The sequence below is a fragment of the Rattus norvegicus genome, chromosome 18, assembly GCF_036323735.1.
Source record: "Rattus norvegicus strain BN/NHsdMcwi chromosome 18, GRCr8, whole genome shotgun sequence".
NCBI classification, from domain to species: Eukaryota; Metazoa; Chordata; class Mammalia; order Rodentia; family Muridae; genus Rattus; species Rattus norvegicus.
The window spans coordinates 2,328,486-2,339,802 of NC_086036.1; the positions used below are offsets into that span (position 1 = coordinate 2,328,486).

General features: G+C 46.1%; 1 pseudogene; it reads right to left on the reverse strand.

The window, feature by feature from the left end:
• Positions 1 to 8,914: 8,914 nt before the first annotated feature.
• Sdad1-ps2 (SDA1 domain containing 1, pseudogene 2) lies at positions 8,915 to 10,939 on the reverse strand (annotated as a pseudogene).
• Positions 10,940 to 11,317: the final 378 nt, after the last annotated feature.

Here is an 11,317-nt window from a genome sequence, read left to right on the forward strand (position 1 = left end):
CTCCAGGCCTCTGAATTCTCACACTTCTGAGCTTCTGGGGGCCAAATGGTGTCTATAAAGCTCTGGACCTGTATCTCATTTTTTAATCTTCATTCTTTCAGTATCTCTCTTCTAGGCCGTTAACTAAACTACAACAAGCTCGTTCTTTGGGAAGAACAGGCCTCCTCCTTCCCGTGCCCCAGCCCCTATAACAGATTTTGCTTTCTAGCTGGATAAATGTCTGTTGGAGGAGATGGTGTTAGTTTCAGGAAGAATCGAGTTTGCTGAGAGGCTGGACCACCTGGGCTCCTACTATCTTTTGGCACGACTCCTGCCAGAGCACCAGGCTGGCTCTGCCTTCATTACCCTGCAGGTGCCAGGCTGGCTGCCTTCCTCCCTAAAGGAATGCTGTGACTGGTTTGGCAAGCATGCAGCGGGGGCCTTGCCCGAAGGCCACAGACCCATGAAGCACAGCAGATAGCCCTGAAGCAGCATTTCCCAAGGTTTAGCTGCTCTAATTATTCCTTCCCTAGACCCTGCAAACCTTGGACTAGAAACTGAAGTCAAGGGAGGGGGTGAGGAAGGAAGGGCAGAGGGGAAGGAAAAGAGCTAGCAGGCTGAACAAGGTCACCCATCTGCTACCGCTTTCCACACTCTCTTATCTGTGAGTCCGCAGGCACGAAGGTCCTCTCCTTTCTTAAAAACACGTGAATCACTGAGAGTGATAAAAGTAATTCAATTTTGGCCTTCTGTCTCAGACATAACAGAGCTTGGCTTGATATTAAGACTGCCTGGGTGGCAGGAGCTTCTCCCATTCCTATGGCCCCAGAGTATGACAGGAGCTCTCTTGCTGGTAGAGAGGTCACTGAAGCAAGCTACCAACTGCCAAGGCTGTCATTCTTGTAGGTAGCTCAGAATCTGTTTCCTGGACAGATGAGCAATAGGCTGGTCAGTGTCTATTCTTTGACAGGACTATGACAATGTCTTGTCATTTCATGCCTCTGCAGGAGATGAACTGGTCAGGGTTCCCAAGCCAGGAAGCTAGATGGCTTCAGAGGACGTACCAGCTCAGTGGCAGTCCTCTGTGCCGCCGTAGGACCCATGAAAAGATGGCAGGAAATGGATGGTAGCCCTACCTTAGTGGAGGTGCTCCTTGCTGCGAAGGGGACAGCTTGGTTCCTCTGGATCAAGCAGAAGCCAGGGGTGACCAGTCTCATGCAAACCAGAGCCTCAATTTTGGTGACAGTGAAGTGGAAGTTCAGCACAGTGTCCTGTGTGGTGCTGGAGGGAATGGATGATGGGCTGGGTCAGGTTCCAGCACTTGGCACTCAGCTGGTGCTCTAATTATGACTGTCAATCATTCCCAAAGAACCCCACTGTATAAATATTCATGCAACCACCAAAGCCACAGCCGGGAAACCAAAGCAAAACAGAAAAGCCAGGGCAAGGCTGGCCTGTAAATTCTTTCAGAGCGTTTTAGAAACACAAGTGGAAGCTTAGCAGGTGCTATTGTTTTCTGTTTCCTGTCTAGCAATCTACCTGGAGATCATTGCAAATCAATGACTTTATACCTGCTTCACTAAAAAAACATTGGTATGGATCTGGATGTGATATTACACATATGTAATCATAACATTGAGAGGGTGGAGGCAGGAGGATCACCGAAAAGGGAGGGCATGCCAGAGAGATGGACAGCAGCAGTTAAGAACACCATTTGCTCTTCCAGAGGCTCAGGGTTTGAATCCCAGCATTCACGTGGTTATATAGTGAGTTTCAGGCCAGCCCAAACTATCTCATAGCCTCTCTCAATCAATCAATCAATCAATCAATCAATCAATCAATCCTATATGAGAGTCTATATTAGTCAGGGTTCTCTAGAGTTACAGAACTTATGCAATATCTCTATATATTAAGGGAACTTATTGGAATGACTTACAGTCTACTGTCCAACTAACCCAACAATGGGGAGCTGTGAGTAGGAAGTCCAGGAGTCTAACCTCAGTCCCACGGGGCTCAGTGTTTCAGTTGGTCTTCTGTATAAGCTGGAATCCTGAAGAAGTAGTTCCAAGAGGTGTGCTGGCAAGTAAGTGCAAGCAGGCAATGAAGAAAGAACCCTTCCTTTCCCACTGTCCTTATGTAGGTATTGCCTAGATTAAAGGTTTGTAACACCATGCCTGAATTTGGAACTTGTCCTGTCACAGGCTGGCCTCTGTCTCCTGGTATTAAAGACGTGCTATTTGCCTGGGCCTAAGCTCTTCATGGCCACTATGCCGCAAGACCTGGATCACAGGTGTGCCCTCCATTTCTGGATTGTAGTTCATTCCAGATGTTGTCAAGTTGACAATCAAGAACAGCCATCACAGTCTCTCTCATCTGGGCATAGCAGACCTGTACAATTGACGTGTATGCAATCTTTTGCTACAGTAGTGTTAAGCTCATGAGGATCCTGTATGTACGTTTCGGGGCACTAGTATCATTTATCTTAAGCGGGCCATCCAACACTTTAAGCAGCGACATGGGCAATAAAACACAGGAGAAAAAAATTAAATTTTGCTGAAAAGGAGAGTCTGTAAAGTCAGTGGGCTAACTCCATGTGAGACCATTTTTCATACAGTCCCATATACACAAATATTTGTCACATATGTACCAAGTGCCAGATATTGTTTATCGCTGAACAAAGCCAACTAAGATGCTTACTCCGTGATACACCAGTAGGAGAAGGTAACTAATGCACACAGCAAAAAGGAAAGTTCTAGTGTGTTGGAGAGTCATAGGGGACAAGCGCTGTAGAGCGTGACATGGGGGCTACAGAATCCAGGACAGATAACAAACTTGAAGTGAAGCTTCCCGATGTACTTGTGGTCTGTGATGGCTAAACATACACTTCATTCAGGCTGGCTACCATCTGTGGCTTTTGAAACCAGTCTGTCTGACTAGGTTTACAGCCCCTTGCTCTCCCAGCCAGCTTCCTTTGAGAACACTCCACTGTGTCAGCCACCTACTTCTCATGTGTCAGTCACAGACTAGGATGAGGCAGTGGCTATTTGTGTGGACGGTGATGTCATGCAGCTGTCCTATATTGGATTTACGGTTGTCAGAGGCTCCTAGGGTGGCTGGGGAGCTCCTTTTCATTTTTCAGGAATTGCCATTAAGTCAAGTTACCCTTATTCTGCTTCGCGTAAGCTTTTAGTTTTCAACCTTAATGCAGGACATTTGTGAAGCACTCCCATAATAGTTTCCTTTTTAGATTTTATTTCATGCTTCTACTCTGGGAGATGCTAGGTCTTGATTCTGGGTAAGCAGCATTATTGGATCTCTCTCTCATATTCACTCATATATATATATATATATATATATATATATATATATATATATATAGCCAAACTTTGGAGACCAACCTTTATTTTGGGGACAATGGGGACTCACAAGGGAGTAGCAACAAGAGATTTATCTTGTATAAACAAGTGAGGATTCATGAGAAAGATGCAGAACAGCAAGGAGATAATTCAGACTGGACTGGACAGGAGAACAGGGCTGGGCCTCCCCTACTACAGCAGGGAGGTGACATGGGGTTCAAGGGTGTCTGGGTGGAGGCCAGTCTAGAATGTACAGTCAGTCCTCTAGTCTCAGCCTTCCAGTGTCATCCTGTGATCACTAACAGGCATCAGGTTGACGCCCTTTTCCAAAGTGAGGAAAGGGTAGGAGTACTTTAGGACGAGGCGGGTGACCCGCTCTGAGCGTGATGGTGATGAAGGTGCTGAGATCCAAATGGCAATGTCTCTGGGGGGGCAGGGGGGACTGGAAGATGGGTCTAGCCTGTAGACCTACATGTGGAAGCTAGAAAGATCGCTTGCAAGAAGGGCTCAAGAGTCAAAGAGCAGCACTGCTGTGTGGAATCGGATTCCAAAGTCTCTCTGTGTGGCAGGCAAAGCCAGGATAGAGGGCAGAGGATGTGGAGATGGGGTTTCTGAGATAATAACAGAATTCTTCCCAGGGCTGTTGCAATCCAACCCAGGCACATGCAGGTACCTGCATTGTCTGGGCAAGGTCTTCTACTAAGTGGCCAAGGATTTAGGGTGGCTTTCTCTCTTGAGGAGCTCAGAATCACATAGTGAATTTGAGAGCAAAACGACCACTGACTGACTAGGTCAGTCTGCATGTTGACTAGGAGTACATACAGCAGTAAGGATCTGCAGGAAGTAGGAAGAAAAATAATGAGATGTGCTGGTGATCATACACTGGAAGGCTCAGGCTAGAGGACCTCAAGTTCTAGACCAGCCTGGGCTATTTACAAAGTTCCAAGCCAACATGAACTACATCTCAAAGCTACTGCATCTCAAAGATACCAACCAGACAAATAAACAAGACCTCCCAAAACAACAACGTGGTGATTTTCATCAGAATGGGTAGCAAAGAGGTGGTCCCTTGGGTCCTTAGGGATGGGGGTGAGGTGGGCACAGTCAGGAAGACTGAATTTTTGCACCATTTCCATGGCTCATACTGAGCAGGGAACATATTCTTCCCAGACACCCTCCTTTGCTTCTGTTGACTTGGGGACCTACATGCTCTTCCTAGAACTTTTTACATGCTTTTCTCCCAGCGCCTTTTCGGATTTCTGCTTAAATATTAACTCTAATATGGGAAGTTTTGACCCATTTCCATGCAAGAGCAACTCCGTCCCATAGCCATGCCCCCGTTCTGCACTTCTCCTCACCTTACATGCTAGAACATTAGTGTGACTGCTGGCTACCTCCTCTAAAGAGACAGCGAACTCTATCGTGCTGTAACTGCTTTGCTCACTGCTGTCTCTAGTTTCTGTAGTGTATAAGGCACTAAGGCAGTGCCTGGTGGATAGTGGTTAAATGAGTGAATGTGTCTAACAAACTACGGCCCATGTTAAGGGGACCGCAAAGAGGAGGCTGCATTGTGCATGGGTTGTACAAATATGGAAACTCTAGGCTGGACATGGAAATTTGAACCAATATTGTTATGGGCTGTACCTTAATTATTTCTCAAAGACCGTGTGTCAAAAGTTTGCTTACCAACTGGTGCTATTGAGAAGGGTAGAACATTTAGAAGGTGTGACCTATAGGAAAGAAGTTAGGTCACTGGAGGTCATGACCTGGAAGGAAATGTTAGGGCTCCCATCTCCCTTTGTCTTTCTCCTTACTTCTGTGACACCAGAGGACAAGCCACTTTGCTCCAGCATACTCTCCCCTCATAATGTTCTACCCCTGGGCCTTAAAACAACAGTGCCACATGACTACAAACTAAAACCTGTGAAACTGTGAGCCGAAATAACCTTTTCCTCTTTTAATTTGGTTACCTCAGGTATTTTATCCTTGTGAGAGAAAGCTGACTGGAGATGGTGGCAAACGGGGATGTTCTCTTCTCCTGTCACCCTAGAGAAACAAAGAAAGAAAAATGTGTCTTAAGAGGAAACACTCAAGAAAAACAAAATTAGAACTTGACCCTGGAATGGCCAGCACATTTCTATTTCTCTTTTATTTTTCTTGCAACCAGCAGCTTTTGACTCAAAAGGTTTTCGAAGGGCCTGTTGTATTCTGAACTCCTGTTAACTTTTGTGAGTGACTCCAGTGTATAAAACAGGGGTGTGTTACCCTCTATTGCATGAGCCCCTCATCACTCCAATCCTCCCAGCCTCAGAAAGACTGGTCAAATGTCAACTTTTAATAATGCTTGTTAAAGGAGAAAATCAATGAAAAGACATGTGGTTTTGCTGTGGAGACAAAGCCAACATGAGATAAAAGAACTTATTATCTCTCACAGAGCAATAAATTAAGTGTAAATTATTATTGAGGTTCAAAAGATAGGATGAACTTTGAAGCTATACCTCCATGCAGCCATGGTTACAGACATGCATTTTAAAACAACCAGCCTGGATATAAAGTACATCCTTACTGGTGTTAGCTGTGTGGGCTTAGGCTTGGGTTTGCTCATCTGTAAACCAGGGGTAAAGACCATGCATTCTTGTGGAGTTCTTATAAAGCAGTCAAGGAACACTGGCACCCCCCTCCCCCACCAGTTCCCAGTACACACACAAGCAAAGCCTCCCTAAGTCCCCAGCACACACACAGGCAAAGCCTCCCCAGTGCCCAGCACACACACAGGCAAAGCCTCCCCAGTGCCAACACACACACAGGCAAAGCCTCCCCAGTCCCCAGCACACACACAGGCACTGTCTGCTTTTACAGCTGGGCCTGTATACTTTAAATCCTTATTCCAGGTGTGATTAAGACAATTTCTTTCTTCTTTCTCTTTTTCTTGTCTCTTCTTTTGTTTTTCTTTTTTGCTGGGATCAAACCCTGGTCCTTGAGAAGTTTGTCAAACTGAGATATATCCTTAGCATAAACATATTTTAAATCCTTGTGATTTTTAATTTTTTTCAAGTTTTTTATTAATATGTGCATGTCCCTGTGTGTGCTTGAGTATGTATGTGTATATGTGTGCATTCAGAGGCTGAAAAAGGATGTCACATCTTCTGGTACAGCTGGGAGCCAAACTTGAATCCTTTGGAAGAGTAGCAAATACTATTAACCTCTCTAGATCCTCTGCTCCCATTTTGAGACCGGGTCTCACTGTAGCTCAGACTACCTTCAAACGTGTGGCAATGTGCCTTACTGCAGGGACTGCAGACATTCAACATCGTACCCAGCATCCCTTTTATGGGATAATAATCTTCCCTTGTAAGACTTGCATAATCAATGCAATCCCCTGTATCCATGTGAATGAATGATACGTTTGAGTCATTGCTCATAGTGAATTTGGTGCATGTGAACCTTCCAGGAATGTGAGGCCGGGTGTGCTAGGGGGAGAGGCTGTGTTTGGAGTGTGTGCTTAGAGAGAACACTCTCAGTCAGACATTGAAAGACAAGGTGTTAGAAAGAAGAAACAAGGCATTCTGGGTAGATGAAATAACTTGTGGAAAATCTCAGAAGAAAGTGTCTTTAGTTGCTAGTGGGAGAATGAAAACTAGACTTGATGAGATGGTAAGGCCAGTTTTCCCAGCACAGAAGGTCAAGCATTCTTTTAGTTAGAGTTCCCCAGTGAGCACTTCTGGGGCTGTGATTTGTCTCCTGGCCCCAGCAATTAGATTATAGTACACATCTATCACCAGCCCATGCCATTTCATATTAGGAAGATGGACCTGGAGGGGTTAGGGCCAGCTGGGGATTTCTCCTTAAAACCCCTCAGGACTATAGGGGGTAAGAAAAGCAACACAGGTCAGGAAGTAGTGTGGCTAGTGGTGGGGGCATCATCTTGGATGTGAAAGGCCCTGGGTTCCATCTCCATACCACAAAAAAGGAAAAACTGGTGGGTGTAACGGCCTATGGCTTCAGCAAAAGCTGAGGCAGGAGGATTCCTGTGATTTTTGTGCAGAGCCTGGACTTCACAGTGAGTGAGCTCTGAGCCAACAACAAAACCACCAAGGAAGGATTAAAAAAAGGGAAGAAAGTCACGTAAAATTGTGGATCATAGACACACATTCCTTGTGATTCTCAGAGTGTGGTTTCCACATAGGCCAGGATTCCATGAGGAATAGCAAATCCACTATAGACTGTAAGACTTGTCCCAATAACAGAGGAGCTGTTGGGAGAGCCTGGGACACCCTTTAAAACGTCCCTGTCTTTGCATATGAACATGGGCACTTCGTCCAAAGTTCAGAACTGGGTGAATGGTGACAGCTCTGGAAGCTATCCATGAAGGTGGGAATGTGAGAGAAAGCTTGATTGGAAAAATGGAAAACTGGCGTAAATACACAAATGGTCACATCCCTCTGGTTTCTGCCTCGAGAATTCTTCACTTTATCGACAATAGTACGGGGAAGAAGAGAAAAATATTAGAATGCATCTCTCTGCCCTTCACGGCTGTAATCTCAGCCCTCGTGGGCGATGCGGGGCCCGCTTCTGGCAGATCTCTAGGTACACACACGCAAACTTGCCAGTGCCATCGTAGCTTTATGGCTCCCACCCACTGGTCTCACTTGATGCTCAGGAAAAGCCTGTCATGCCAGCACTCAAGAGACTGAGGCAGGATGACCGCCACAAGCGTGAGACCAGTGTGGACTCCACAGCAAGGCCTTGTCTTGAAAACTGAAAGAAAGTTCTGGGGAGAGAGTTTGATTCCTGGAACACACATAGCGGAGGGAATAGAGTCCTGCGGGCTGTTCTGACTCCCACATTCATGACATGACACCTATACAAGTCACACCCCTAAAAAAAGACAAAACAGAAAATCCACACCTTTGTGACAACTGTATCCATATCTTACAGCACTGTTTACATTTTGTCTATACAATGGCCCCTTTTTTGACAATGGGAATCAGGTCCTACATTATCTTGGTTTGCTCCCTGGCTCTGACACAGGCTCTGACGCATTCTAGAACCTCACTAAATATTTCCTGGCAGAGACAGTGGCTTTGTTTTAAAATCAACATAGTAAAAGGTGAACTAGACATCTAGGGAATTAGTAGACAGGAGAATTGGTCAGGTGAGCAGGCGATAGGAGCAGTCTCTGGCTGGCATGCGTCACAATGGGTTTGAGCCAGCATGCACATACCACGGGCTATGACTTCTGCTCTCCCCACAGACACTCCACAAGAAAAAAAAAAAAAACACACACACACACACACACACACACACACAGCAGCAGCACATAGCAGAACAACGACAAGGTGATCCTTAGAGATTTCCCGCCCCAGCCCTGAACCCGGACACTCAAATAATCCTGGCTTCTAGAGGTCAGATGACGATGATGACAGTTCAGGAAGTAGATTGCCCTTTGAGAGGCAGGGAAGAGACCAATCAACTAAGTATTTCTTTCTTTCTTTCTTTTTTAATGTAAGCAAGTATTTACTAATTTTAGGCATGCTAATTCATAGCATTGGGCAGGAAATAGATAGCGTGCTGATAAATTACTTCATTCTTTTCCTCTTTTTCAGAGGCGCATCTCACAGTGCCAGCTGCTTCTCCCAGAAGGAGCGTGCTGTTCTTGACTAGACATTCTGACTATCTATACTGTGTCATCATAAAGTTCTTCTGCTTTTTCTTCTCTTTATTTGTGGAACTGGAAACTGGGTTTGTTTTGGTTTTCTGCCTCACAAACTCCTTTCGGTCTGTCCTTCCAGCCATTGTGGTCGTTAGTCTCATCTCCTTGTCAGACGGGCTTTTTATGAAGGTGTTCAATGTCCCAAAGAGACAGTAATTTCCCCCTGGACTCCTCATCACTGTCAGTTTCCAAGTATTTCGCTCTCTGGGCTTTCACTGGGCAGCATCCATTTCCTTCTTCATGTGGGCCATGCGGAGTGTCTGGACGCCATCCTACGTTAAAACCCCACTGGTGCTGATGGCTGCAGATTTGTCCTTCCACTCCTCCATGGACATGCTGTCCAACTCTTGGCAATTGCTTGCTGCTCCTTGTCAGAAGAATGGTGCACATCAACCCACTCACCATCCTCCTCCTCCTCACTGAGGATGGCACTTTCCCATCCATCTTCACCATTTTCTGTATCCTCTTCTTCCTCAAGTTCTAGAACCCCTGCTCCTGGGATGTAATCTTTAGCATCTAATTCTCTATATTCTTGTATTCTTGCTTTGATGGAGGCTTAGGTGGATTTACCCTGGAACTTCTTCTGCAACATCTGAGGATTCGGTGTCTGAAGAGATGGATCAAAGTTCTGGTAGGCATCATTATGTTCTTATCTTTGTGTGTCTTATACTTAGCCAGGTCCTGAAGAAGTTCTTCAGCCATGGCCAGAGGACATCGAGCTGTGATTTCTTTTATAGCATTGATTCCTACAGTCATAACTTCCCCAGAGTTCTTGTCAGTAACAAAATTGTTGGCCACTGTCATGAGCAATGGCTGAATAATTTCTGGGGACACCAGGTGATGAGAGGCTTGTTGGCAAACAGAAGGATCTTTGTGACTTCTCTCTGGTGGGGCTGCAGAAACCTTTGCACAAAAGGGTAGAAGTGGAAGAGGAAAAGCTCGTGAATCCCCATCAATCTGGAGATGAGGTGTGTGAGCATCATCTTCACTTCAAACCTCTCCTTACAGCTCTCTAGCTGCCTCAGAAACTTTTCTGCAAAGTCTTGGGGATCATGAATCAAGTGAATAGCTGAAAAGTTAAACACTTCTGGTTTCCTTTTCTTCTTTTGTTTCTTCAGCACTTCCACGACCTTTTCCAGCTTCTTGGTTTTGGAGCCCTCCTTTCCCGTGGCATATTGCCCCAGCAGGTCTCTCGCTGTGGGCCTGTCGTCCCCAGATTCTGAGTCACTGTCTTGCTTCTCTTCCTCATCTTTCCTGAGGAAGAACATCACAGCAGCAACTAATATCTTGGTGATCTTGGAGAAACATGTGGTTGTGATAACATTGACTGCTTTGACATCATTCCAGACAGATGTTCCTTCTGCAGAGTTCAATCGTCACCTCCAAAGACGTCTTGGCTGTGGTCTCATTGCTGTCTCTCAACATGGTGTACATGAAGTTCTGCAGCATCACGTTCACTTTGTTGTTCTTGTGTTTGGCGTTGATGTTCATGATGTCAGTCACAATATGTGTGTACAGAGTCTTCTGCGGGAGCTTGTCATGGCAGTGCAGAAGCTCAAGGAAGATGGATTGATGAGATTCTTACTCCTCAGTCAGATCAAGGCTTTGCAAAAATGTCACGTGGAGATCTGGATCTAAGACAGTGTGGTTGTAGGAAAGCAGTCCTTCTGCTCCTGAGGGAAGTTACTGAGATGCTCCGGGTAGCAGTGGCCAATCTGTGCCATGAACATCACCAGCTCTGTGAGTTCTTTGCTGGGCTTATTTGATTGTAACTTGAAAATCTCCAAATATTGTTATATTGTTGAAGAAACTCCCTGATGTAGGCTGGTGGTCCTGCCCAATCAGGTTCCTGTGGCAGGTTGCTGGGCAACTTGTTGTTCCTCCAGGACATGGGGGCTGTAGATGGGCTCCCTGGTGACATGGGGGCTATAGATGGGCTCCCTGGTGACATGGGGGCTGTAGATGGTCTCCCTGGTGACATGGGGGCTGTAGATGGGCTCCCTGGTGACATGGGGGCTGTAGATGGGCTCCCTGGTGACATGGGGGCTGTAGATAGGCTCCCTGGTGACATGGGGGCTGTAGATGGGCTCCCTGGTGACATGGGGGCTGTAGATGGGCTCCCTGGTGACATGGGGGCTGTAGATGGGCTCCCTGGTGACATGGGGGCTGTAGATGGGCTCCCTGGTGAGCAGTTCTTGGAAAACATAGGCCTCTGTTAATCGTATTTATTTCCATTTAATGCTCCTGGCTTCTGTTTCCAGCTTTGAAG